At 42.1% G+C, this 25,812-nt stretch overlaps 2 protein-coding genes across 12 annotated transcripts in view; one reads left to right on the forward strand and one right to left on the reverse strand.

Moving 5' to 3' along the window:
- Window positions 1-2,179, reverse strand: part of ZRANB3 (zinc finger RANBP2-type containing 3) — a 50,009-nt gene extending 47,830 nt beyond the window's left edge. Inside the window, exon 1 of the mRNA XM_035556155.2 lies at window positions 2,121-2,179. The gene's annotated coding sequence lies outside the window, so the exon portion shown is untranslated. The remainder of the gene's footprint in view (window positions 1-2,120) is intronic.
- A 376-nt stretch (window positions 2,180-2,555) lies between these two features.
- Window positions 2,556-25,812, forward strand: part of R3HDM1 (R3H domain containing 1) — an 81,000-nt gene continuing 57,743 nt past the window's right edge. For 10 of the 11 annotated variants that reach the window (XM_035556024.2, XM_035556029.2, XM_035556034.2 and 7 more), the window contains exons 1-2: window positions 2,556-2,706; window positions 3,076-3,146. The gene's annotated coding sequence lies outside the window, so the exon portion shown is untranslated. Of the gene's footprint in view, window positions 2,707-3,075; window positions 3,147-13,723; window positions 13,769-25,812 lie in introns of all 11 variants that reach the window. The other variant, XM_035556026.2, reaches the window with a different exon arrangement.

The following is a 25,812-nucleotide window of genomic DNA, read 5'->3' on the forward strand; positions in this document are numbered from 1 at the left end:
TGATTTTAAAATGTAATTTTTAAAATGCAAGCAAGCAGTCTCTTTATACGTAACAGACATGACATTGGCAATATTTCAAAGGAATCTGCTCCAGCGTCTATTGAGTTCAGTGAATTCATAAATAATTTGGAAAAGTAAGTACTAAGGCAAATGAGCAGCATAAATACTAATAAAAGAAAAGGAGAGCACACACAAAAAAATCTGGAATTCTGTCACTGCTGCTGCTGTTTTGCTCTGTACCGCTGGAAGGGTGAGCATTGAAGACCCCAATCGAGAGAGCAGCAGGTGTTGGTTTCTTTATCAGAAGGCTGGGTGACTGATGAGAACTTCAAAAACACTAAAGTTTTGTGATAGCTGACTGCTATCATAGAATGGCTCAGGTTGGAAGGGACCTTAAAGATGACCTAGTACCAAACCCCCCTGCCATAGGCAGGGATGCCACCCACTAGGTCAGGTTGGCCAAGGCCCCATCCAGCCTGGCCCTGAACACCTCCAGGGATGGGGCATCCACAGCTTCTCTGGGCAACCTGTTCCAGGGCCTCACCACCCTCTGAGTGAATAATTTCCTCCTAACGTCTAGTTTAAATCTATCTTCTTTTAGTTTAAGACCATTCCCCCTTGTCCTATCATTACCTACATGAGTACAGAGTCCTCCATCCTTTTTAAAAGACCCCTTTAAGTATTGAAAGGCCACAGTAAGGTTTTCCTGGAGCCTTCTCTTCTCCAGGCTGAACATGCCCAACTCTCTCAGCCTTTCTTCATAGGAGAGGTGCTCCAGCTCTCTGATCATCTTTGCGGCTCTCCTCTGGACTCGCTCTAACAGACCCACATCCTTCTTGTGCTGGGGGCTCCAGACTTGGACACAGCACTCCAGGAGGGGCCTCACAAGGGCGGAGCAGAGGGGGACAGTCACCTCCCTGACCTGCTGGCCACTCCTCTGTTGATGCAGCCCAGGCTGCAGTTGGCCTTCTGGGCTGCAAACGCGCACTGCTGGCTCACGCCGAGCCTTTCATCCATCAAAACCGCCAAGCCTCTTTCCGCAGGGATGCTCTCAAGGAGGTCTTCTCCCAGTCTGTGTTCATGCCTGGGATTGCCCTGACCCACGTGCAGCACCTTGCACTTGGGCTTGCTGATTCCCTCGGGACCCTCGAATGCATGTCATCAGGGCCCATAGACTTGCAGTTGTTGTGTCAGGAGGTCCTGAACTTGTTTTTTACTTACAGTGGGAGGGACTCTGCTCCCTCAGCCCCTGCCTAGAGGACTCGAGTGATGTGGGAAGCCTGACTGCCAGTGAAGACCAAGGCAAAGAAGTTAAGTACCTCTGCCTTGTCATCTGTCATTACCAGTTCTTTGACTTCATTTGTCAAAGGCACTATGCTCTCCCTAGACTTTCTTTTGCAGCCAATGTACCTGTAGAACCCCTTCTTCTAATTCTTCGCATACCTCGCCACATTTTGTTCTGTCAGTGCCTTGGCTTTCCTGATCCCATCCCTGGACATCCAGAAAGTGTTTCTGTACTCCCCAGGGCACACGGCCCTGTTTCCACCATCTGTGCATTTCCTTCCTTTGCCTAAGTTTGACCAGCAGACCCTTATTCAACCATGCTGGCTTCCTACGGTCCCTGCTTGATTTATTACATATGGGAAGAGAGCGCTCTTGTGCTCCAAGGAAAATATCCTCAAGGAGTTGCCAGCAACCCAGGCTGCCTCCAATCTTCACCCCTTTAATGAGCTCTGCAGACTGGTGACAAACCTCTGGTAGGTTTGTCTAACACCTGGGCGAGGAGGCTGTCCTCGATGGACTCCAGGAACCTCCTGGAGCCTGCTTGTGGCAGTTCCTCAGAGGCAACCCTTCATTTGTAAACATAGAGGGCAGCTTCGCCTCACGGGGGGCAGCTTCGCCTCACGGAGCACCCCCGGCCGCCCTCATCTGCTCGGGCTGCCCGTCAGGAAACACCACACAAAGCGCAAACCGCCCCGAACCGCCTGGATAAGGCACTTTAGGGGCGCTACGAGCCAAACCCGGCCCGAGAGCAGGGCGGGACCCCTGAGGGGGCTCAGCCCCAGCTCACGATCGGGCCCCACCACAGCGCCCCCGCCCCTCCCCTCCCCCCCACTCACGGGCTCCTCGCGCCCTTCGCGGGCTCCCAGCTCAAACCGCCGCCGGCCGGAGGTGACGCGAGCCGGGAGCGCGCACGCTCCGCAAAGGGCGGGAGGGGGGGGTGAGGGACTACATCTCCCAGCATGCCTTTGCGGGGCCGCTGCGGCTCGCGGAAGGCTGCGGAAACGGGGAGGGGCTATCGCCGCCCGGGATGCGGGAGAGAGGGGGAGGGCGCTGCGCTGCGGGTCTCCGCGCCTGAGCGAGGTTCCTAGTGGTGGTCGCGGCTGTCCGTCAAAGCGACGGCGCCCGCTGATTGGCCGCCGTCTTCTGGGCGAGCTCGCGCCCGCCTCAGCGCTGAGCAGCGCCGCTGTCCGGCGGCTCGGGAGGCGGGCGCCGCGCGGCTGATTAGTCAGCGGGCCCGTTACTCAAAGACGTCCGGCGCGGCCATTGGGCGGCGCTCAGGCGGGGGGGCGGGCCTTTCTCCCCGCCGCGGCAGCAGGAGGAACCCAGGCGGCTGGCGGGGCTGGCGATGGCGTTAAGCGCCCCTCGTGCGTGAGCCCGCTGCCGCCGCGGGGAGCGCCCCGCTGAGGGAGGGCACCCGCCGCGGTAAGCGGCCCGCCGACGGAGGGGGGCTCCCTGAGGGAGGGAGGAGGCTCCCCCACGGGCCGAGTGGTCGCGGCCGGGCCGCGCGCGCGCTGCGCTGCGCTGAGGAGAAGGGAAAAGAGTGGGGGGGGGGGGGGGGAGCGGACGCGCCCACGTTGCGGGGGGGGGGAAGCGCGGCCGTTGGGGCGGGCGGGGGAGGGGCGCGGCCGTTGGGGCGGGCTGCGCGCACCTGCCCGCCGCCCTCACGGCCGGGGGGTGCCTGAGGGAGGGAGCGGGGGGCGGCCTCGGGGGTGCCCCTTGTGCGCGGAGGGTGCTGAGGGGAGGCAGTGTGCCTCAGCCCGCTCTGAGTAACGTTTTAATTTGGGGTTGCAGCGCCGGAGAGTGGTTTCGCTTCGTACGGGAAGGAGAGGAGAACATGAGGGGAGCGCGGCGCTGAGGCTGAGGTGAATTGAGGCGGTTTCGTGCCCGGGGCTGAGGCTGCGGTGAGGGGCGCTCTGAGGTGTGCCTGAGGTGCCCTCGGGTGCCGCTCGCCTCGTGGTCCCTGCGGACAGCCGGAGGAGGAAGGTGGTGGGGAGTCAATGCGGGAGGGGGCATGGGTGCTGCCCCCGGGGCGCCTGGTGGGCAGCGCGGTCTGCAGAAGCGCGGTGGCTTTTGGGTGGCTTTGTTGGCTTTTAATAATCGTGCCCTTCTTCCAACAGCCTGATATGACAGAGATCTGACCCTAATGCAGCTAAGGAATATAGGTTTTTGTTCTTTTTTATTTACTTTCTACAGAGTGTTTGGGATTAGCCTTTTTTTGCCATGAGGCATCAGCTAGCAATCTGCAACGGGATTGCTCTCCGCCTCGACTTCTGTGCTGCGCTGCATGTCACACATGTTTCTTGCCTGAATGCTAAGCAGAAGGCATGATGACGGCAGTCTTACAGTGCGGTATTTTTCATTTTTCATAAACGTTGGGTTAGAAACGCATCTTTACTGTGGAAGTGAAAGCAACAAAAATAAAATAGTGAAATTAAATTATTTTTCAGAAGGTTTTCTTCAGACAATTTGCCGCTCAGGAGAAGGAAACAGCACTGGAAACGTGTTTTCTTTGACAGTCTTGCTTTTGTTACAAGTGATAATGTTATCGCCTCAAGGCTGATTTAAAAGAAAGGGTATTATTATTTTTTTAAACAATAAATACAGTGGTCTCCAGCGTTTGAGTATTTTGTAGGAAATCTGCAATTCCCGGTTTGTATTCTGTAATTTAAAAAAAAAAAAAGGCCCCAGTGATAAAGATAACATAAAGACTTGTTGTGCCCTAAACATTGGAAGCTCAAGAATGTAGTAAGAATGTAGCACTTGAAACTGCATTACTCACTGCTACTTTTTATTTTACAAAGCTGTAAATTGCTATAAAGATCAACTGCAGCTTTTCTCCTGAACAAAAATGGGTATGGCTAAATGTCAGTAATTCTGAGGGGTGTGCAGTGTGCCAGGTTGGTTTGTTAAGGGTTTTCCAGCCTTGGGAGAAGTGAATTACTTGAATCTATTGATTTGGTTCTGTGATTTTTCTTTATTTCTGTACGTGTGCACACACAACAGGAATTAATCATATTTCTTGTCTGAAACATAATTCTGTCGTATGCTTTTTTTCTTCCTTCTGTCAAGTTGTATTAAGTTTTCATTGCTTATGTTTCAGTATAGATGCCTTACAGAAGTCTTTATACTACCTGCTTAAAATCTGTTTGTAACCGTTTCAAACTAACTGGACATTGTAGGTGAACCGCATTAGGTATAGCCCTGGATAGAAAACCTAAATATTGTGTGTGTTTGGTGTTTAATTGAGTTGAAAGGTGCCATCAGTTTGGCCAGTAGCACAGGTTAACTTAAGTTCATATGTCCTTGTATCACCACTTTCAGATATTTACTTCTCCCCAGGGTGAGTTTGACGAAGAAATGTGGTGCCACATCCCCTTAAATAAGATAATACATGTCAACTTTCAAGGCGCTGTATTTTAGGCTTTTAAAAGTACTTGATACAGTTGCATTTTTTTGTCTCTTTGGGGTATGTGGGACTTCTTATCGGGTGTCCCAAAGGGGTGAGCCATATAAACTCATCAAGCCATATAAACTTTGGCTGCAGCGCAGCATAGATTCAATTTTTAAAAACTTTTGAACATATTGACAGCATCACTCAGTTTTGGTGAGCTACATACCTCTGTGCTGTAACCTCACTAGCAAAAAATATTAGCACCTTTGGATATGCTGATTTGTTCTAGCCTGTAAACAAACTGGCTGTAAAGTGTATGGATTTAATGCATTAAAAAACAAATTACTGTAAAGTGCACGGATTCTGGAATTTTCCAGTAAGTTCTAATTCTTCTTATTATTTGGAGCTAAGCAATAGCTAAAAAATACTAAATATTGTAATCGTTGGGTGTGATGTCTAAGGAGTTTTCACAGGAGTAGTGAGTATTCCTTGACCCTGGCACCGTTTGGCCGGGAGTGCTGCAGAAATGTTTGGGTTTGGGAGCCCGGTGAAGCTTTCAGTGGGAGTTTTCCCACGTACATTCCGCATCGTAGTGGTTAGATAGGAATGACCCAGGCGCTTTTGTTAAACGGTGCGTTCGAAATTGAGCCTCTTAATAATGGGAAGATGAGTTGTTTGGCTCCTCAGGACCTGCATAATAAGGTCACTCGATATTTTTATTTTTTTAGGGAAGAAGAATCTGCGAATGCCTTAATGTGGTGCTTATCGTCGATGATGGGTAGCATCTATGCAAGCCCATCGAAGTATGTTTTATGAAATCCTTTGCTGCCTTTGCTTTCAGGTGGCAGACTGATGCACTGTATAGCGATGTTAGGAGATTTCCTGAGAGCTCTATTTCTAGGAGATCATAAATCAGCAACAGATTCTGGTTTAATATTGTTGGAAAATTTGGACTTTCAGCCTACCTATAATCTTAATATGGTTTAAAAACTTTTTGAGGGAGTCATTCTGAGGAAATAATGTCTGAAACCAGATTCATGGGAGCACAGCAGCCTTAATTACAGGAGAGCCTCCACTGCCATTCCTGTGCATAAGCTGATATCCACCAGCTTAATGCAGGTATTATGAGACCGCATCACATTGTGATACGAGCTGTTCTCCAATACAGGAAATTTAAGTTTCCGAGCATATTATATTGGGTTGTTGTATGTCTGTGTCCAGACTGATGAAGCAAACTGTAGGTTCGAGGAACATGGCTGTGGATGCTCATTCAAAGGCTTCTTTTCCATTCGTGGTCGTTGATCTCAGGAAGAGAATAGGGCATTTTCTCTCTGCAGCTATTGCTTCCTGCATAAACATCTGTACACTAAATTGTTCATCTTTGTTCACCTGCTGCTAAGGTTTTGTGTTTCTATCCTTTTCCTAACACCAATTTTTAATATTTTTTAATCTATAATTAAGATATTTGTGTACAAAATAGAATTTTGTCCTTTAACACGCTCAGCTCTCTCTTCTGCCCCCTCCCCAGTTTTATTTGCTAGCAAGTTCGTTGGTGCTGCCATCTGTGAAAGGTCTTTGTCCAGTTGTGTATAGGATAGATTGCTGACTGAAACTTGTCAGGACAAACATCTGAACTGTCATTAAAGCAATGGCTAAATAGCATAGCATAATTGTTCCTTCATTTTGAAACTATAGGTTCAGATAACATGTATTACCGGGGCAAAAAAAATAAATGGTCTCTAAAAGGCATAAACGTGGAAGCTGTCATAGTTGGGTTTGGCCCAGCTTACCATTCTTAGCAAAAATCCAGAGTTGAATTTCAGATTTTTCTGAAAAGTGATTTGTATGATCGGCTAACAGTTAAAAATACCACGCTTATTTTGAGGAAGTACGTTTTCTGCTAAGTGAAGCCTAATAGTTTTTGACTTCACACTAACAGAAATCTAACACTTTTTACTTCATATTACAGTAGAGCAGGATATAAACAGATTTATTCCTTGCAAATATCTGCCTGTATGGAAGAGGCTGTCATATTGACATGTCCTTAGCTTTTCGTTGACACCCTCTGTCACCCGCTCTGATCTGTTAGTTGAGCTGTTATTGGGAGCAGTTTCTGAACATTTCACTTGAGGCTGTGTAGGATGTAGGTCTGTTTTTTTCCTATCTAATTGAAACATGTCTAGGGAAGCTCACAGGAACAGTTTAGCTGGCAGATGGAAGAAATGGCGACTTGAAGTGAGATCAGTGACTTCTTTTCCTGGTGCAGCTGAATCTAGAAATCTGAATCTAGGCTGTTGGTGTGCAGCTGGTGAGGGAAGTTTGAGCTACCTCGAGTGCTTTTGCCAACAGCAGATTGAGGAGTGTTCCCAGAGTCCTTTTTGACGGCAGAGCTTTGGGCCTGAAAGCCTCCTGCTGGCAGTGAGTAGCTGGGAGCAGTTGCATCATTGACCAGCGTGCTGGATCCACACAAATTTCCATTTGTTTTCGTATTCTAAGAGAGCTCAGGAGTATTTGGTATGTTATTGTGGTGATATAGTAGGAATTTTGAGAGGCTTTGGAAAATTATTGACCCTTATAATTTAGGCTTTGATCAAACATCCAGTTTTTGCACCCAGATTATGCAGTAGAGAAATTAATAAATCAGTTCATGGGGATTTCTTGTCCATGTCCTCAACAAGTGACATGGAGGGTCTCAACAGAAGGCACAGTCAAAAGCCTGTTTTCCTTTAAAGCACTGTAAATCCCTCTGTCACTTGGATGATGAGAGACACTCCAGGTTTGGTGTACTCTGTAGGTGTTTAAAGAGTAGAACTTGCTGCACGGATTATATTATTTTCTTTCATCATCTACTGAATCTTCTCCGTAACTTTAAAGCACGAATCAAATCCTTGCTAATTTCTACCTTCCCTTAAAACTAGCTTGGTTGCTTAGTGCAGTTACCTGGGACTGTAGTACCTGGACTCAAAACAGAGCTTGGTTGTGTTTTAGAGTTGGTGCATCTGTATCTGTTTAACTCTTGGGAAGCCAGACTGTTCCCAAGCATCTTGCCTAAGGACTTGCCTACTGACCAAGGAAAGCTGACTAATTTTTTTAGTGCTAAAAACTGTTGCATTCAGTTCGGTGGAAGAAACTGGTAAAATGGCTAATTAGATACAGGTAGTATCTGCTGATAGTAGTTCTGTTGTTAGAAGTGGCAGTAATGAGACTTTGATTTATTTATTTATTTTTTACTTGCACTGAAGATTGCAAGTGATTAATCCTCTAGTTTGGTGTTGTGTGGCTTTTTAAGCACATCAAAAAAATCTTTACTGTATTTCCATTGCAAATAATGCCTGAAAAAGATTCTAAGCACGTGTTTCATTGCACATTACATTATTTTCATGGAAATTTAAACTTCTCTTTCAAGGGTGTAAAGCTGTACCAGAAGCCAGTACTGTTACTGCTCTGAGGTGTCATCCTTGTGGTGTGGGTCGGGATGAGGAAGAGGACATGCAAAGCTATTCAGTGACTTCATAGAGGCAGCCATAGGAATGCTAATGCCTTCTGGCTAGACTCACGGTTATGAAATGAATGTGAATCTTTCAGCACGTAAACTTTGGTGTTACTTTATAAAAATACTAGGAATCTGACCCGAATGCTTTGTGTAGTAAGACTACACGGGTCCTGTTTTCCGTCTCTTCAGAGAACTGCAACCAGAACAGAACATTTGTATTTACATGGACTTTCTTGTTACTTAGAGAAGCAGCTGAGTCCAGACTGAGCTTAGCTAGTAATGATTTAAATACACCAGAGCCTTTCTCCAGCATCATAAATAAGACCATGTATTGACTAAGATTTCTGAGCTCTGAAGGGTTCTTTTAGACTAAATTCTTAAGCAGTACTATGAACAGAATAAATGATGGTACTGGGATAATCCAGTTATTGCAATGTGCGATGCTCCAGTGGTAGGTTGTTCATTTAGTTGTGATGACATCCCAGTAGCTTCAGCCTAATCTACTACTGTAGAGTTTAATTTGCAAAGCACAAAGAGCAGTAGCCTTGAGTAAGACTTGCATATCAAAACAGTAATGAACGCTGTCGTAGCTCAGAGTGCAAATGGCTTTTTTTTTTTTTCCCCCCGGCCTTTTCTGTTAAAATGTTGGACAATTCCAGAATGGATTTGTGCTTCTATCTTCCTTGGTCCATAGCGGTGTGAAGGCTTAAAACTAATGTGTTCCATGAAGATCAAGAAATGGAAGTGTCTCGGTATCTCTCTTGTCCTGCCTTCCAACATAAAGTGAAATATATAGGCCAATTTTAAGCAGGAAACAGTTTAACCCGTTTCTAACTGAATGAATAATTGGGATGGGCAACCATGAAAAGATCATTTCAGATGGTATATGAATTCAGGCATGTTTTAGATCAATACTAAGTTCCAAAATGTGTTGCTTGGTTAAGATCAGGGTGAGCTGACGGGGTTCTCAGTTGCCCAGTGCGCTCCTAAATGCCTCATCTCCCTGTGCTGCTTGGAAGGGCAGCGCTGTCTCCTGCAGATGTGCCCTGGCTGCCCACGCTCCATGGCTGTATCTGGGTGGCTGATGATCTCTTGATGGAGCAAGAAAGTCTTCGAGCATGACATTAACAGGCATTCAGCCTCAGTACTGCTCATAACTTGCTGCCTTCAGGACACTTGGGTTTGCAGAATCTTCTGTAGCCATGTTTTACTCACGCCTACATGTGCTGCAAGTACATGGTTGTGATTGCACTGATCCTAAAACTTTGAAACTCAGTTTGAATTTAAGCTTTTATGTACTATACATAGGTTGAGCACAGTCATGGCTACTGTAAGGAGGCTGGATTCCCTCAGATGTTTGCTGTTCAAAGATAAACTTCCATAGAAAATGTCAGAGGGCATAAAATTGATTATTAAACTGTTCTTTGAAATTTTTAAAAATAAAAGATCAAAAAATGTATTCAGCAGGTAACTAGGATTCCTTCACAAGTAAGTAGATGTTCTCCAGTTTCTTTTAATTTGAAGGAAAGAAATCTTGCTGACCCTAAAAAGACTTCTTACCAGGCTAACTGAAGGTCAAGTTGGACAAACAACTTTCTGTTGGTTCCCGGTGAATCTAGGCTATTCATGTGCTTGGGTGTTAAATAGCACTAATTATCAGTGAAATAATGGAATGTTTGTGGGCAGGTGTGAAACTTAATGCACTCTGCGCTGTGTGAGTGTGTCTGAAAATTGAAAGGGGTGACTCTGGGGGTCACTGTGCCTGCTCCGTGTTGTTGCAGAAAATAATCCATTCATAACTGTCTCAAACTTTAGCATTAACTGGATTGCTAGCTGTCTGCTTTCCTGATGGAAAACAAGTATAAAATCTTACTTGGTAATGACTTCTGGCCTCCAGTGTGGATGGCTGTGGCACATTCATAGGCACGTGGTTGTTTGACGTTTTCCTTTAGCTTAAGCAGCTCTTCTGCCAACCTGTTGTCTTCTGCAGCCACACGTGCCACCTCATAGATTAATTGCTGTTCCATCTGGGTTTTGACAAACTAAACAATCTTTTTCAGTCTCTTCTTTGATATGAAAAACAACACTGCATTCTAAAAATCACTTTTTACCAGTGCAAATAACATCTTTCTGTATAAGGTCTCACCAGGGCTTGCTTAGGATGACATTTCTGCTGCTCTGGCTTGTCTGAGTATACCTCGAATGGTGTATCATAGGGCACTGGCCTTTTTCATGGCTACGTTGCCTTGTGTAGCTGTTTCTGTACTCACAGAATCACTACTCATTTAATGACTGGTTAGCTGTTTATCTTCCATCTTTTTCTAGCAGATGACTTCTTGGTTTGAGAACTTCTCTCATTAAAGGATGCAGGAAGTCCATACTGCTTTAGTGTCTTCAAGATCATGTTTTTGCCTCTGCTGGTGGCATTTCCCATGTTTGTGATCCAGAGATGTTGGCATTTCAGCTCATGCATTAGGCCTGAAGTGAAAGAAAGCTGGTCTCAGTCTCATGAAACCCCACTGCTAACCTAACCCCCTTGCCAGTTTTCCCCCTTTTTTAGTCTACTGCTTGGTATAATACCTTTTGTTAGTGAGCCTTCTGATTACCTAAAATTATTTGTATTAATTTGCATTGTCTCTGCTTTATCTGTTCCCTGTATTTTTCTAAATATCTACCTATTTTCTTTATACTGCATATAATTCAAACGGATTACGCCTACCTTATTTTTCCTAAGAAATCTTCCCTTATTAATTTGAGCTATTTGGCACAATCTGTGTTGCACATGTTCTTCTCTAAACTCCGTTTCCACTGATCTTGCTGCCTTTGATTCATACTTCCCTTTAAAATTCATCGAAAAGCCAGGTATACAGTTATTTTTTTCCTTATGTTTAGTTCTCTGCTTGTCATTCTAACATCAAATGATACTGTCGTGTATTTTGTACTGCTGCAAAAAATCTGCTTTGGGACTTCTGATCTCAGAAGAGAGATGGTTCTAATTTTCTGTAGTCATTGGGTATGCTGTCTTCAGCACTTACATTGTGAATCTTGTTTTTACTTTGAATGTAGTCTTTCAACTTCAATTTCAGAAGTGCTGTAGTGGTTTTCTCCTGTTCTGCTCTTGTTCTTCTATTTATATGGATAATGAACCTTTTGTAAGCAAGTTCTGACTCAGGCCGGTAACTCATGTTTCTGACTTTGAAGAGTTGCTTTTTGTTGGTCAGTCTGTTGTTTATTTGGTTTTTCTCTGTTAAATTTTTCTCTTCCTCTGCATTTATTCATGCAGCTAAATTTGCAGTTCTTCCTTTTAAAGGGCTCCCCGCCTTCTCAGCTCCTTCTCCCTTTGCCCTGGGGAATCTGTAATGAGGATAGTTGCATAGGTATCTTAAAGAAGAATACTCAAGTAAGCTACATATGAAACTTAAAAAAAAAAAAAAAAGCACATAAAATTAGTCAAGATTTTTCATATATATTATTTTAACTGGTATATCTATATAAAGAAATGATGCCTCAAGGCCAGGCTGATTATCCTCAATCCCTGGATTGCTGCAGCCTGAGGCTGTAACCAAGTCCCTGCCCTGAACTGCCTGTAAAGGTGAAGCCTTTTGGTCAGAGAAATGAGGGTTTCTAATACTTCCTGATAGCTTCTCTGTTAATTTCTAATAATACTTCTTTGCTTGAATATTCTGTAAAGATGGCTAAGATTGATGCATTCATCAATGAAGCAGTGGTGAAGTTGCTGTCTGTTTAAAGCCCCTCCTTTCCTCATCTCACCTTTGGTGTCACAGAGGGTGTCTGTAGCAGTAACCTTCTGGTCTGCTCCCCTTTCCTCAGTGTTAGGGAATGTATAAACACACTAAAAATGTGAAAATTGCCTTTCCAGCAAATTTTTCTTTCCTGTTGCTTTAAGCTTTGACAACCTTTCTGCCCCCAGTTAGTGTGTGTATGCAGGTGTTTAGCTAGGGGAAGGGGTGTTTGGTATTTGGGTGCTGAGGTGAGTGTTTTTTTCTGTCATGTTTACTTGGTCATCTGATCTTTGTGGTATTTTTGAAGAAAATAAAGGTACTTTTTTTTTTGCCTCGCTCATGCATTTTTACTTGTCTCTAAACTAGTTTTCCAGACATTTTTCAAATAAATTCACTAAATTCTTATGCACTGTATTAGTTTCTCATCTAAACATTAAACAGTAAGAATTTGAGATGCTTCCGAGTGTAGATTTATTGGTGGCAGCCTTTGTCCTATATTCATGCTTTTATAGCACGTTGGAATTTTCTTTTGAAACCCTCATTGTGTCTGCTCTTATTCTTTTCCTGCTAAAGAGAGAGATGCTTATGCGGTGTTTGATCCCAGTAAATTTCTTTAACATGTAGCTTTTTGTTTCACTGATTACACCATGAAAGAGGAGGATATGCCATCACAGCCATCACAAAAAAAAAAAAGAAAAGATACTTAGTACAAAAGTTAGCAACCCTTTCTTGAATGAGCCCTCTACTTACTAACAAAATGAGATCCCTTTCAAAGGTAGGAGTAACAAGATGGCAGAAAGTGATGTTCTGTGTCTGTTTGTTCTCAGTTGGGGAAAGGAGGAATTGGCTCTTCATCTCCCTATGCTTGGGCCTGAGCAATTAGGCTGCTCTCCTGATGATATGCTTTCACAAGTGTTCATTAAGAAGCAGCAGGATGCTGATTTTACTCTACTTTTCTGTGTCACCAGGATTTTCAGTTTAGCAATAGAAAATCATGCTTAAGCAGCTGTTGGATCAGGCCATCGTATTGGTGAGGCAGTTGTCTTCTGTTTTCCCTCTGACGAGAAAGTTGAACAAAGGAATTCCCAAGATTAAACTGCGATGCTGGATGCTGGATCGTAAACCCATTTAGACTGAAGCTTCTGCAGAGACCAGTAGCTTGCTTACAAACAATTCAGGAGGACTAACTATAAGAATCAGATAATTTAATTTTCTGTGAGTTAAACTATCTCCACTGAATTTTAAATTATCTCCACTACTTCTTGAGTTGTGGATTCTGCAGAAGAAGGATGGTTTTAGCTATAGTTCAGTTCAAGAAGCTTTGCTGGCATGGAAGCTTTGTTGATGAGACTTGACCAGATGTAAACTCCTTGTTGGGAGATTTCACTGAATGAACTTCTGTTTAAAAACTATTTCTAGCTGTCTATGGAGTACTCAGGTCTATGGGGCTGACACACGTGATATGGCAATTTTATGGGGGGTCAGTTCTAGGGCTTGACCTGCAATTAATGCACATTAATTGAAAATCTGCTGAACTAAAATGATTGCATTTAGTAAATAGAGATGTTTCATGAAGAATGGAGTTCTCAATTCATCAAAGTGATATCAAATAATTTTATCTACTTTGTACTGTGTTTTTGCAACGTGTTTTGATTGTCAGCTTTGTAAAACAGCTTTGTAGTTTGTAGTTAGAAACATTAAAGTACATTCCTTTTATAGCATATGAATTTATATCTCAATGCATAAACCATGTTAATCTCCAGAATTTGGGAATATTGCTTAAAATAACCACAGTTTTTATTATCTTATTAGTGTTTAAAACGGACATCTGAGATCTGTGACAAAAAGCCCCCAAAGGTAGGTAGAGCAGATTTTTATTTGCCTGTCTCCTTATGGTCAACTTGCAGGGAGCATCAGCTCAGTTCTATAAAAAGTTAAAATAGTTACCTTTGAGTATATTGAGCAAAAGAATGGTCATGGCTGGCTGTGGGCAGGTGCTCAGCTCATTGCTAGCCAGTTAATCAGAGACTTGGCTGGCAAACCAAAGGAAGGAATGTAAATTTGTGTTGAAGTTCTAGTAGCACGTTGTTACTGGAGTTGAATAAAGGTTTTAAAGCAACAAAATCTTGCTGAGTCTTGCTGCCATCGCTTTTGGAGATCAACAGCAGACTATCTCCAGGCTCTGCGTAAAGCTTCCCCCGACACAGCAGGGATTTTTCCACAAACGAAATGCTGTGTGTGTGTGTGCACGATGGATAAAGTACAGCCAGTTCTTCTCAAATGTGGGCCTTAGATCCTAATTGCTTAGTTTGTCCTGTCCTTCTGGAATTAATGTTGAATCAGTACAAGGATAATCTGAGACTGAACATTGGGTTTAGCTTGGGCTTAGGAAACTGTTCTTCTAGATCATTCATCAGATAGCTCAGGATTTTATGCGAAATTACTGCTTGTGTCTCTTTATGCTGGAGCCACGAGTCTCTTTTGTTCAGCCTAGTGATCTTGCCTTACATATCATGTTCAGCGATAAAGAGATGCGTGTTTGGAACTCGAATAAATATTCTGGACAGGATATATAGTATTTCCATTTGTAGTGATGGAATAAGGCTATTGCTTTTATAAATCTCACTATTCAGGAGCGCGTATGAATAATTCAGTCGGGAGCCTAAGATCTTCCTATATTGCAACCTGCTCATTATTCGGGATTTCTCGTTACAGTCTGCTGTTGCCTTAGCAACATTCTGAAAATTAGGATTGCATCTCTGAAAAAGCTTTTGTTTATCTAGCCCAGCCCGCTCTCTGCTCTGTAATATTGCAGGATGCATCTCAAGTGGATACTCTAGGTCCCAGCCGTCGTTGTTTAAAAAATAATGATCTCCTCCTAGGTGGCATTAATTGAAGATTGTTCTCCTTTTTTAACTATTCATAGATATTAAATATGCTGATTTACCTTGAAAGTCCCTTTAGTGGCTGATAATGTCCTTCCATTATGTCGTTTGAGTAGAGATGCTTTACTATAGGGATGTGCGAGAAAGTGAAAATCCCCTGTTGACTCCGGTCATTCTTCTCAGGGCTCTTCCCTCTCCTTCCTGCTCTCTCTTCCCTCCGTTTCCCCTCTCCCTGTTGCCTTTTATATGAGAAGTCAGAGCTTCTTTAGCTTTGAGTGCTTTGGGATTTAAAAAGACCTTTCCTTTTACTCACGAAGTTAACGTTAGACAGATTTGCGGAGGGGGGAGGATGTTAACAAAGTCCAAGGAAGTGTTAATGCTGCAGCTAACAGAAGTCTCTCTCAACTTGAGCTCTTGCTGTTACAAGTTGAACATGTTTCTCTCACAAGATGTACCAACACCATTTACTTCTGGAACAGAATGAAGGGGTGGAGCTGATATTCTGGACCTTTTTCTTTTTGGAAGGGAGAAAAAGAAATTGAAAAACAATATTAAAAATATCCAGCTTCCCAAACGCTCTCCCCTGTCACTAAACAAGAGAAAAGCCCCCCCAGTCTTTTTCCCCAGCCCCCCTTCTATATGTGGTTCAGACCCTCATTCCCAGTTGTGTTGTCACTTGGTTCAGCCCTACAGCTGCTAGTTCCTTTCTGTTGGTGTGGAGGGAGCACGAACCTGCCCCGAAGGGCGCTGGTCGCTCTTGGTCTTCCTGACCTGTTGATCTTCAGGTGTGAATAATAAAGAGGGCTCGTACTGAATTGGCAAGCTGTAGTCAAACTGCACTTCAGAAAATTACTTATTTGTCTGGATAAATCAGGTCTCCCTTGGTTTAAGCTAATACATTCCTTAGTTTTTTACCTCTGAAATACTTGAAGCTTGGGACTGATGAGAGGAGAAGTTGCTCTTCCTGGTCTCAGTTGAAGCCTCCCCCTTACCAGGCTTTCCTAGCGTTAGGCACCTGGCAGCTGAAGGCCAGCTCCTGCTCGTAGTTGTTTGGGATTCTTTGGGGTGATAACCCAGCAATTTGAAGTCAGCTTCCCAAACAGGGGCTTTTACAAATATGAGAGAAAGTATATTGCTTGGGTTTTTGTTGTCTTGGGAGTGAATGTTGTTATTTGGAAACTTCTATTTCAGCTGTCCCTTTGTAGAAGATAACAGTGGTTTAGAAGAAAACAGCTTCCTACAGGTCCCTATTCTCACTTTTTTTGCCTTCACAAACCTTCTCAGTGTATCTTTTTTCTGGAATAGACAAAAACTTGGTTTTATTGGTAGCTTGATAATGTTTTTACCAAAAAATTTTTTCTCTCCCCACACTCACCCTTCCCCTCAGTATTTCCCCACCACCACCTAGCCCGATGTGAATTGCTCCTTGTTTTTGAACAGCGTGGCCTCACGTACTTTATGGATACCAGGTTTTGTTTTGAAAAAAATGGTGGGAGTAAAATGGAAAACTATATCCAGTGACAACACTAATGGTGGTTTTTTTTTGTTTTTTTTTTCTGAGGGTTAATCCTTCAAAAGTTTTTAAACCTACGTTATCGTCTGGAACCTTCCTATGTCTGACCCACTCTGTCAGTTCACTTACCCAGTTGCTTATGGGGAAGCTCAGGCAAAAATTATCAGAGATGTTACTTTTTATTACAGACTGTTGTGTGTTTTTCATTACAAAAAATAACATGAACATCATGTGCCTGAGAGGCTATTACAGCATATTGGTTTTGCTTTTGGCACTTAGAATGACCTTAAACCCCAAACAGCAAGTGAGAAGTAGCTTAACTTTTTGCTCAGCTAACGCCTGACCATTTGGATGAAAACATCTAGAAGCACAATATTTAAACAAGCCTGAACTTTAAATTTCTCCTTAACTGTAGCTTATATCAAGATATGAGTGCACAACTAGACATAGCATGTTCATTAGGCTTGCACCAATTTACCATCTTCAGTCTAAATTTGCAAATGATTTTTTTTTAAACTTTTTTTTAATCACCAATGCAATAGGTTAGATGGTTTGTGGAGAAAATGTGAAGGTCTTGAAAGAGCTATAGCCATTTTTAGTAATAACAGGATGAGAATGTTCAGTAATAGGAACAGCTGGGGGTGGAAGGACAGATTACGGTGATAAAACCTGTATCTGACAGAACTGAGTAACTGATCTTTAGTCTGTAGCCTATTTTGTGATGTATTCTCTCCTTTGTTTAGCATGAGGCATTTTTCAGTTGTTTGCTTAAACTGCAGAAATTATACTTGATTTAGTTTATTAAACAGCAATGTTTTCTCTAGATCTCAAAAGTCAGTCTGTGTTTGAATGTTATATGGATGTTTTTCTTCCAGGTTATGGAAACAGGCTAGAGCTTCAACGGGTGGGTCTTTCTTTTCCCCTTTTTGTACAGCACAACTATCCAGGTCTCAGAAAGAGAAAATGATGGCTTTTTAAATATGTTCCAGTGTGCCTTCTAGAGAATAAAAAAATAAGTATTTTTTGGGTGCTTTTTTTCATCTCTAAGCACAAACTTCAGGATCAGAATTAAGGCAATGGATGACAGCCTCAGTAACTTCAGGATCATCCTCTACTGGAATTTGCGTTCTGTTAATTCTTCCTCACCATTTGACAGAATTGTGGTGCGTTCCTCCCCCCCGCCCCGAAAAGTCTGGTCATGTGACTGTTAGTTTTATAGAACTGTAAATAATTATTTAATTATGTAATTGTAAACAACACCAAATGTTTACTTACACCCAGAAACATATTTGATATTTATCCAGTAGGTTGTTTTAAGTGCTTGTAAAGAGGTCTTTAGTCTTGAATTCTGCAAATGCTAGAAGCATTTTTAGCTTGTTTTTAACTGTATCCAGTACTCTAGGCTTTTTAGTTAACAATAAGACAATCTTTATCAACAATCAGCCCTACAGGTGGGCCTACCAGACAGACAGCGCTTATCTCGAATCTATTGTCCAGAAGGAATTTGAAATATAATTGCATTTAAGAGTAGATGTGCGTAGTCAGTGTTTTGGGGTTGTTTAAATTTAGGGCTGTGGCTTAAGGCCTGCTGTATTTAGATCTGTGCATCACTTTGTCATTACCAGAGCTAATTGGTAACCAGAGCTAATTGGTGACCAGATCTTAAACATCAGTAAAATTTTCATTTCTGCTAGTAACAAAGAGGATACATTTCACTTCTTGGAACGAAATCAAAACTGCAGAGAAAGATGTTTATTATTGTAAGTTCATTTAATTCTAAACTGTCCTTGTGGCGCAAAGTGATGAAACTGCAGCACTTGTCAATTTGTGCTTCCTTGGAGGGGCAGGGGTTTGTAGTGAGGTTATGGGGTGCAAACACAAATTAGGCATTCATGACCAGTCTGGAGTAATGTAAGCTCTCTAACAGTGGAGATTGGGACATTTCTGTTCAATCAAATGTCTAGAGATTTATTGGAAGTTCAGAAGAGACAAATTCAAGATCAGTGAAGTGGATGAAACTTGGTGTGATGAAAAGATGGCTTCCTTTGGAACCTTTGTTCTGTTCATGTGGCTAGGCCAAATGTTACATACTGAAGTGTCTCTCTCCCTCATGTAACTGAGACAAGGTGGGCTATTTTCTTTGGGTTTACAGGTAAACTTCATTTTGGAATTGGGGTAAGTGGTCTACTTAAAGTAGCCCATTTTAATTTTTTTTTTAAAAAAAAAAAAAGGCTTTTTCCTTTATCAAGCTTTCTCTTAACTAGTCTGTTGGTCCGGAAGGTTGCTATGTATCCCACTCTGCATCTACAAAGAACTCATTTTCTTCTTCATTCATTCTTGCTAAAAGCAAAGGTTGTCTTTAGATAACATGTTTCAGTGTGTTAACTGCATGCCTCCTCCTCCAGAAGTTTGCATCCCTCCTTTTTGGTCCTGAAAATGTAAAGGCCTGGAGATCATAGTATGTGGGTCAGATACCAGTCTGGGGACGCTTTGTGGTGCACTTTGGCCACTTACTGCATTGTGTAATTTCTTGTGTTTAAAAAGCATAAATAAATACTAATTTCCCCTATCGCTTGTCTTTAGGGTTTCAATGCAACCGTCACAGGGAGTATTCTTTTGTCAGGAGAATGGTTTTGAAGGGGCTGTCCCTCTGTGGCATATCTTTGCTCTTCTTGAGCAAGCCTGGAGAATATTTCCTTCTTTAGTAAGCATCTGATTGTTTTCTAGACAGTTTTTCATTTATCTCTTGACTATCTGTCCTTTGTGTTTGTGTGTTATTGCTTTGAAATTTAAATTTAATTGAACTTTGCATATTGGTTTCTGAACTTATAATGCCTATTCTGTAAGATAGTTTTCTGCAAATGTAATTGTGTATTTGATAACATACAATTTGCACGTGTTCTTAGCTGATCTTCAACTATGTTAGGGTTGCTAATGTTCCGGTAAACTACCCCAAAGTGCTCCAACGTGTGTTTCTAGGATGTAAGCTTAGGATAAGTAGAAACTTATTGCTCCTGTGTCGTTTCTTGTTTAAGAGAAACATTAAGGTGTTATTTTTATGATATACAGTTCAAATTATTTTCCCACTTCACATGCTTTAATGAGTTCTTTCTGTGTTCTTTTACATGTAGTTGTATCTGGCATAATTTCTGTAGAAAGACATTCAGAGAGCTGTAGACACGTCATCAAGTGAGCATTTATGCAGTATGTTTCCTAGGCAGGAATACTTTGGGTAGCTATTGTTCCCTCTCTAAATCCCGTTTTCCTTTTTAATATTAAGCACAGATGTCCTGAAGAGTATTTTAATATTAAGCTGTAATTTATTTCATGTCTCTTAAGGAAAACTTTGATTGTTGCAGGCATTGATGGTTTTCTTTTGGTTTCAATATAGTGTTTGTAAGGAAACCCTGTGAAGGGATTAAAAGTTTTTTTTTCTGTTAGCAATTGTAATAACTAAATCTGCATTTTGGGATCTTCCGCTGTAGAGTACCTCTTTTCTTTCATTTTCTCCCCTCACTTCAGTAGTGTTTTCCCATCTCCCACTTTAATGAAATCCACCACTAAAACCACACGTTCCTGCACCAGTCTATATGGAAGAGCAGCAACTGAAAGAGAACAACCGGATGGGAAGGAAAGGAGAGTGGAGTTGAACAGATGGTACAAACTTCAGTAGGAGGGGTTCAAATCCACTCTCGCTACAGCGATGGGGCAGAAAAGATCCTAGATATTAAGCTAACATTTTGCACCTACTTAATGTAGGTGTTGAATGTTTCCCTACGCCCATTTTGAAATTTAAATAAACTAAATGTTCTGTTTTTTTTATTGCCTTTCTTATTAGCTTATATTTGTAACAATATGTAAAAGGGACACCTTTTAGTAGATTGGAGCTGATGGAAACTAACTGCAGACAGTCTTGTGGAATACTGTACTAGTAGCCAGATTGTACTGATGCCTTCATATTGACACTTCCATTTTTATTTAAAATTCTGCAGCTTTAAAGATACAGGCCATTTTATTATATTGATTCCTAGTATAAATGTTTTAGTTAACTTTGTCATACCTTTGTAAGGTGTTTTTTTTTATTATTCAGAAGTATTTCTGATGATGGTAGTAGTTAATAGAACAATTGGCCACTGGTATACATCACATCTTCCAGTTGTCTGACTGTTTTTAAGAATCTGTTTCTAATTATCTGCTGTTATCAGCAAGACTGCAATTTATAGAACAGTTACAGAAAGGGAAGCTGTTAATATGAAGCTTATTTCATAGTGCTGATACACGTCTGAAGTCTTAAGAGGAGCCATCCCATGGTGCTAGTGTAGACAGGGTATAATAGCAACTACCAGCCTGCTTTGATCTTAGAAATTGGAAAAGTAGGACATTCTAAGCCATCAGATACATGGTCTAACGCTTTCAGGAGAGAAAGCTATTACAGAATCTCCGCTGCTGGAAATAATGAGAAACAGTGAACTTCTGGAAAGAGAGAAGATTATCTCTGTTATCTGTGTTATCTAATAGAAGCTGGACAGCTAGAAGGTGGGGATTATGTGAAGTGCCTTGTGGAATTCACTGAAGGCTTTTTTTTTTTCTTCTTATATACACTCTTGCTGAAGGGTGAGCTTCTAGTTACAGGCAAGTGTGAGAACGTGACCGCTATTCAAATTTTTAATCTATCAGATCAGACCAATGAAATTGTGGAAGGGGGGGGGAAATTGTTTTGCTTTACTTATGAAAAATATTACAGACCATTCCATCCTCTCCTGTAGGATGGCAGCCTCCAGGATAGGAGTTAGAAAAGCTAATAAAAGCCAAAAAGAAATAAGTATCTGATGTGCTCTCGATACTACAGTCTGAGGGTGTGGAAGTTTCAGGGAAATCAAGGAAAATTTTCTGAGACACAGTGTGGAATATTACACAGTGGATTATTGCCCAGTTCTCCTTGGTTTGCCATTGGTGCTTCTTTGTTTCCTCTTCAGTGTTAGCTGTAGCATGTTGCTGATCTTACTAATTAAAAAAAATAAAACAACAAAAAGCCGCTAGACTCAGCTGGTGAGAGATGACAGCAGAGCTGCATGGAGTGAGCGCTACCCCCACTTTGCAGCAGTGGGGGAATGGGGGCTTTAAAGGTAGAGCACAGAGGTGGCAGAAGAGAACACCAAGGATGGTTTAGACCTGTAACAGGCAGTAGCAGCCTCAGTACCGAAAGATCTTTTTGTCTGTTTTTTGCCTCCCCTCCGTGGAGCCCCAAGTGAGAAACACTGCTGCATTTGCCTTCCAGCTTGACTTGGTATGCGGTAGCTGGAGAGCCAGCGGTGCAGCCAGGGATTGTCGTTCTGCAGAAGTACTGTTGAGCTGTGTGGTGGTGCTACAGTACAGATGGGGTGGTGATAGCAGCTTCTCACAAGAAGATGAGAGAAGCCTGGTACTGACTTTGGAAGTAGGATAATTAGCATATCGTACTAGCTGTCTGTCTTTTTTCTACCCTTCTGTTTGACAGCGTTTTTCTTCTTTACTTGTGTTCTGATAGCAGCTGTGTGCCAGTTCAGAAAATATCATGGCATTTGTACTGCTGAGGAAAAAACTGCATTTAGCTGCTAGCACTGGGAACTAACTTACTGATATTTTGTTGTAGTTATGTTCACAGTGTCAAACCAAAGATCTAAAAATATTTAGAAAGGAAGATAATATCTTTCAAAATGGTTTTATGCTACTTTTGTCTCAAATATCAGAATTTATTTTAGCGTAGAACAAATTTTTATTCTGGGAGCAGTCTTGCTGTGTTAGAGAATGGTAATAGTGCAAGTGATTACAATCCCTACAGCCATCTTACAGCACAGTCACGGCTTCTGATGCTTTATCAGTTGCTTGTGAATTGCTAACGAGGAGCTCGCTGTAGGCTCCGTGCATGCTGGTGGTGGTGCATGGTGACGTGTAGGTGCCACTGGCAGCACGGCGCTCTGCTCTTGCTTTCCTATTGTCTGAGTGGCTTCAGCCAGTGCCTCGACTGCTTCAGCATGGCCCTGCCAGTGCCCAGGCATCAGCTGAGTGCCTGTGCTGTAAGCTCCCTAAAAGTGCAGACAGCCTCCTATGAGAAGTGATGGAAAGTATGCCTTCAGGGACTGCGTAGGGATGTAACGCGCCTATAGGATGCAGGTATGTCAGTTCAGAAGTAGTGCTTAAATAATACCTGAAAGGAGGAGAAGAAAATGTCTGCAGACAAACCACAGTTTGCATTTGGTTTTCCTTTTTGCCACAAAGCCATTTTAAGGCCTCATCAATTAACACAGATGATTGGTGCCTAAATCTCTTTTCTGTAAACATTTAACTTTAAAATAATCCTTTTTCTTATATCATCTGGTTTAATAATGGCATTCTTGCTAACTCTTATTTATTGGTTATTCAAGTGGTGCTAGGATTGGAAAACCTTTATGTTCTGACAAAACCAGACAGTTTCCTAGTTTGCAAAAATGGAGGTGTCTTTTTAACAGTGCTACTGGTTTTTTCCATTGGAATGAGTAACTGTAAGTAAGATTGAGATTTTTTTTTGTGAAAACCTTTGAACTGAATAGACTTCAAATCAAGATAGCAAGACTATTTACAGTAGGCTACACAGAAATGTTTTCCTTTGCAGGATGTTGACAACTTTATTGTGGACTAAATCTCCTTTTCTTGAGATACCAAATAGTTTTGGGTGGTTATTTAAAACTTGTGGCAGTTAATTTCATGGAGATCAATGGTCACTTCAATTTTTTTGAAGTTTCCTCACTGACACAGCAGACATCAGAATTCCTATGGCTTTGTCATAGACTGAACACTGCTAAAGAATCAATTAGGTAGATGGTTTTAAAACTTTGATTTGGTATTAACTGATATTTATAATGAGCGGATCTTTGTTTTTTTTTTTTAAGCTGCCAAATAATATGTGTGTGTCTTGTGTCTGTGAAGTAATATTTAGTGAAGCTATGGAAATAACGCATAGGTGAGCATATCGATATCAGCCCATGGAAACACTTGTGGCATTTGTCATTTGTTGTCATGTTGTTTCTTTGTCTTTGTGTGAATTTTCTGGTTTTTTTTGTTGTTTTTTTATATCTTCATTGTACTTTTGCTAGGTGAGACCATAATGGTGTGGTAATTCACCAAGTGTGTGACTCTTATCTTGGGGAAGGGGGGGGGAAATGCCTGTTGACGCTTTCGTTTCATAGCTTTTTTTATTACCGAACCTATTTCATGATCTTTAGTATCTTTGGCCCCTAGAGACCCTTTTTTAAAATACCTTTTTCAACATTCTGAGGAAAAACATCGTTCTTACTATTTTGAAGTTGATGTTACGTGTTTAAACAAACTAAGAATAGAAAGTGGGCGGTTGGAGTTTGTTTGAAACGTGAAGTGGCTTGAAGTTGGTGTGGGGATATGGCTGCAGGACTGCATACATCTGCAGCAGAGCTCCCAGAGCAGAAACAGCTTAAGAGCCAGGGGGAGTCTTTCTGCTGCCAGTTAGCTTACATCGTTCAGAGAAACCTAAGCCAGCAAAATCGTCGTCAGCACAGTTACATGTACAGAGCTTTTCTTGGTACAGCAATGTCTTGTGAGAAGGGCATTCATTTTTTTACTTCCCAAGCCAACTGAACTACGGTAGCAAAACTAAAGATAAGCCATGTTTTATTTCGTAGGGATTTCTAAATAGTTTTTCCTCCTGTCTTAGGCATGCAAAAAATGGGGAGGAGAGGCTTGGCTGTTCAATACTTACTTTCTACTAGCCTAATGCTTTGTTGTTTCTAAGTGTGTGGTTTTTGAAAGGGTAATGCTATAATGTTCAGGCTAAATGGCTTTTGTCTGCCGACATAAGGTGTCCAGTGCAGGTGCTTGCCTGTGAAACAGTGATATCAAAAATAGTTTTCATCTGTCTTGAAGCCTGTTTCAAAAATTCTTTTCTTTCCCTCTGTCTCCCTCTTCAGCCAAAAAAGCAAGGTGAGAACGGAACTGGTCCTAACATCACTACAAGTTCAAATGCCGTATAAACTACTTGGATTATTTCAGTTACTCGAATGAGAGTCGACTAGCCACAGAGTTGTGTTTTATAACAATACACATCAGCTAGTCAAGTTGGTTTTCATCCAACACAATTGTTCAATGTTAGAATTCTAATTTCATCAGCAACCCTGCATCTGTTGAAACATGTGGACTGAACTTTCCTGGTCTGTTGGAGGACATCTGTTGGTCAGGATGATGTATAGTTCCCCGAGGCAAACAAGGATTGCATTTTTTTTAGACAGTCTAGTATGCCAGCCTTTTTCTTCTCCTAAATGATTATGGTTGTCTGAATTTTTTATATTAGAAGTGCATATTTTGGCACCGTACAAAACCACCTGAAGTCTGAAAGATTTAGTTGTTAGCTGGAAGCACCTTAGGGGGAACCTCTTTGACGCCTTACGCTGCAGCAGTGGCTGCATGCTGAGGACTGTTTCGTTCACCAGGAGGAAGCCGGCATGGTTGTTTACTTCCTTGGCTGTACTTGGCTCTGATCGTTCATATCCTAAAAGTCCAAAGTGAAGTCCAAGAATAGAACTAATAAGAGAGCAGCAGCACTGTGTGTGGAGTGGAACGGCTGACCCTCGTGAGGACCCAGTGCTCCAGGTGACTGCAGCAGTGCTGTATGGTGCCAATGCTTTCAGTCAGTGTGCATGGAAACCCTCCTAGGGCAGAAATTTCGAGTTACAGGTAAAGATCACTCTAGCCTTGCTGGGTCTTAAACTCCTTATTCTCATGTATGCGGGTGTATTCCTGAAAGGGCTATTTTGATATTCTTTGTCACTGTCACATAAGGGTTTCTTTTACATTCAGTAGGGGACTAAGAGTAGGTAAGGTAGGGTTAAAAAAGCTTAGGTTATTGCTCAGAATTTATATATAGATATATATATATAAAGGGGGGCGGATGCAGACAGGGTGCCAGCTGCATATAATGCATCTTGGCTTCTCACTTGCCTGTTGCTGTGAAAGGTGTCCTCTTTTTGGCTGTCAGCAGTTCTGTGAACAACGGTAGTGTCCAGCTGATAGCCTGATAACTGTATTATTTTTAAAATTGTTTGGGAGATTCTTGGTTTCCTGGCAAGTTTTGCATGCTACAGAGGTCTTTTAGCGTAATGAACTCCAGGACTGTGAGGACAGGTTTCTCTTTATTTTTTTTCTGATGTGCAGCATTATTGTGTTGAAATAATGAAGTGCTGCTCACCTGTACCCAGGTTGCGTAGGTTTGAAGCAGACAGATGCTTGAGAGAGATATTCTGCCGAATCTTGCTGTTGTGGCTTAAATAAGAGACCAGCTATATAAAGCCAGTGCAGCAAGATTAGCTAGAGCATGCCTAGAGGAGCCTTTTATCAGGTTTGCAACTCTGGGATTTCCTTCTGTCTTCTGCATTTCCTTTGGAGACAGGTTGCTCAAGTAAGGCTGCAAATATCCTGTGCTGAATTTGGTGCTATTTTTGTCTAGTTGGCTTTGGCTT

This window comes from Cygnus atratus, chromosome 6 (genome assembly GCF_013377495.2).
Source record: "Cygnus atratus isolate AKBS03 ecotype Queensland, Australia chromosome 6, CAtr_DNAZoo_HiC_assembly, whole genome shotgun sequence".
Taxonomy (NCBI): Eukaryota; Metazoa; Chordata; class Aves; order Anseriformes; family Anatidae; genus Cygnus; species Cygnus atratus.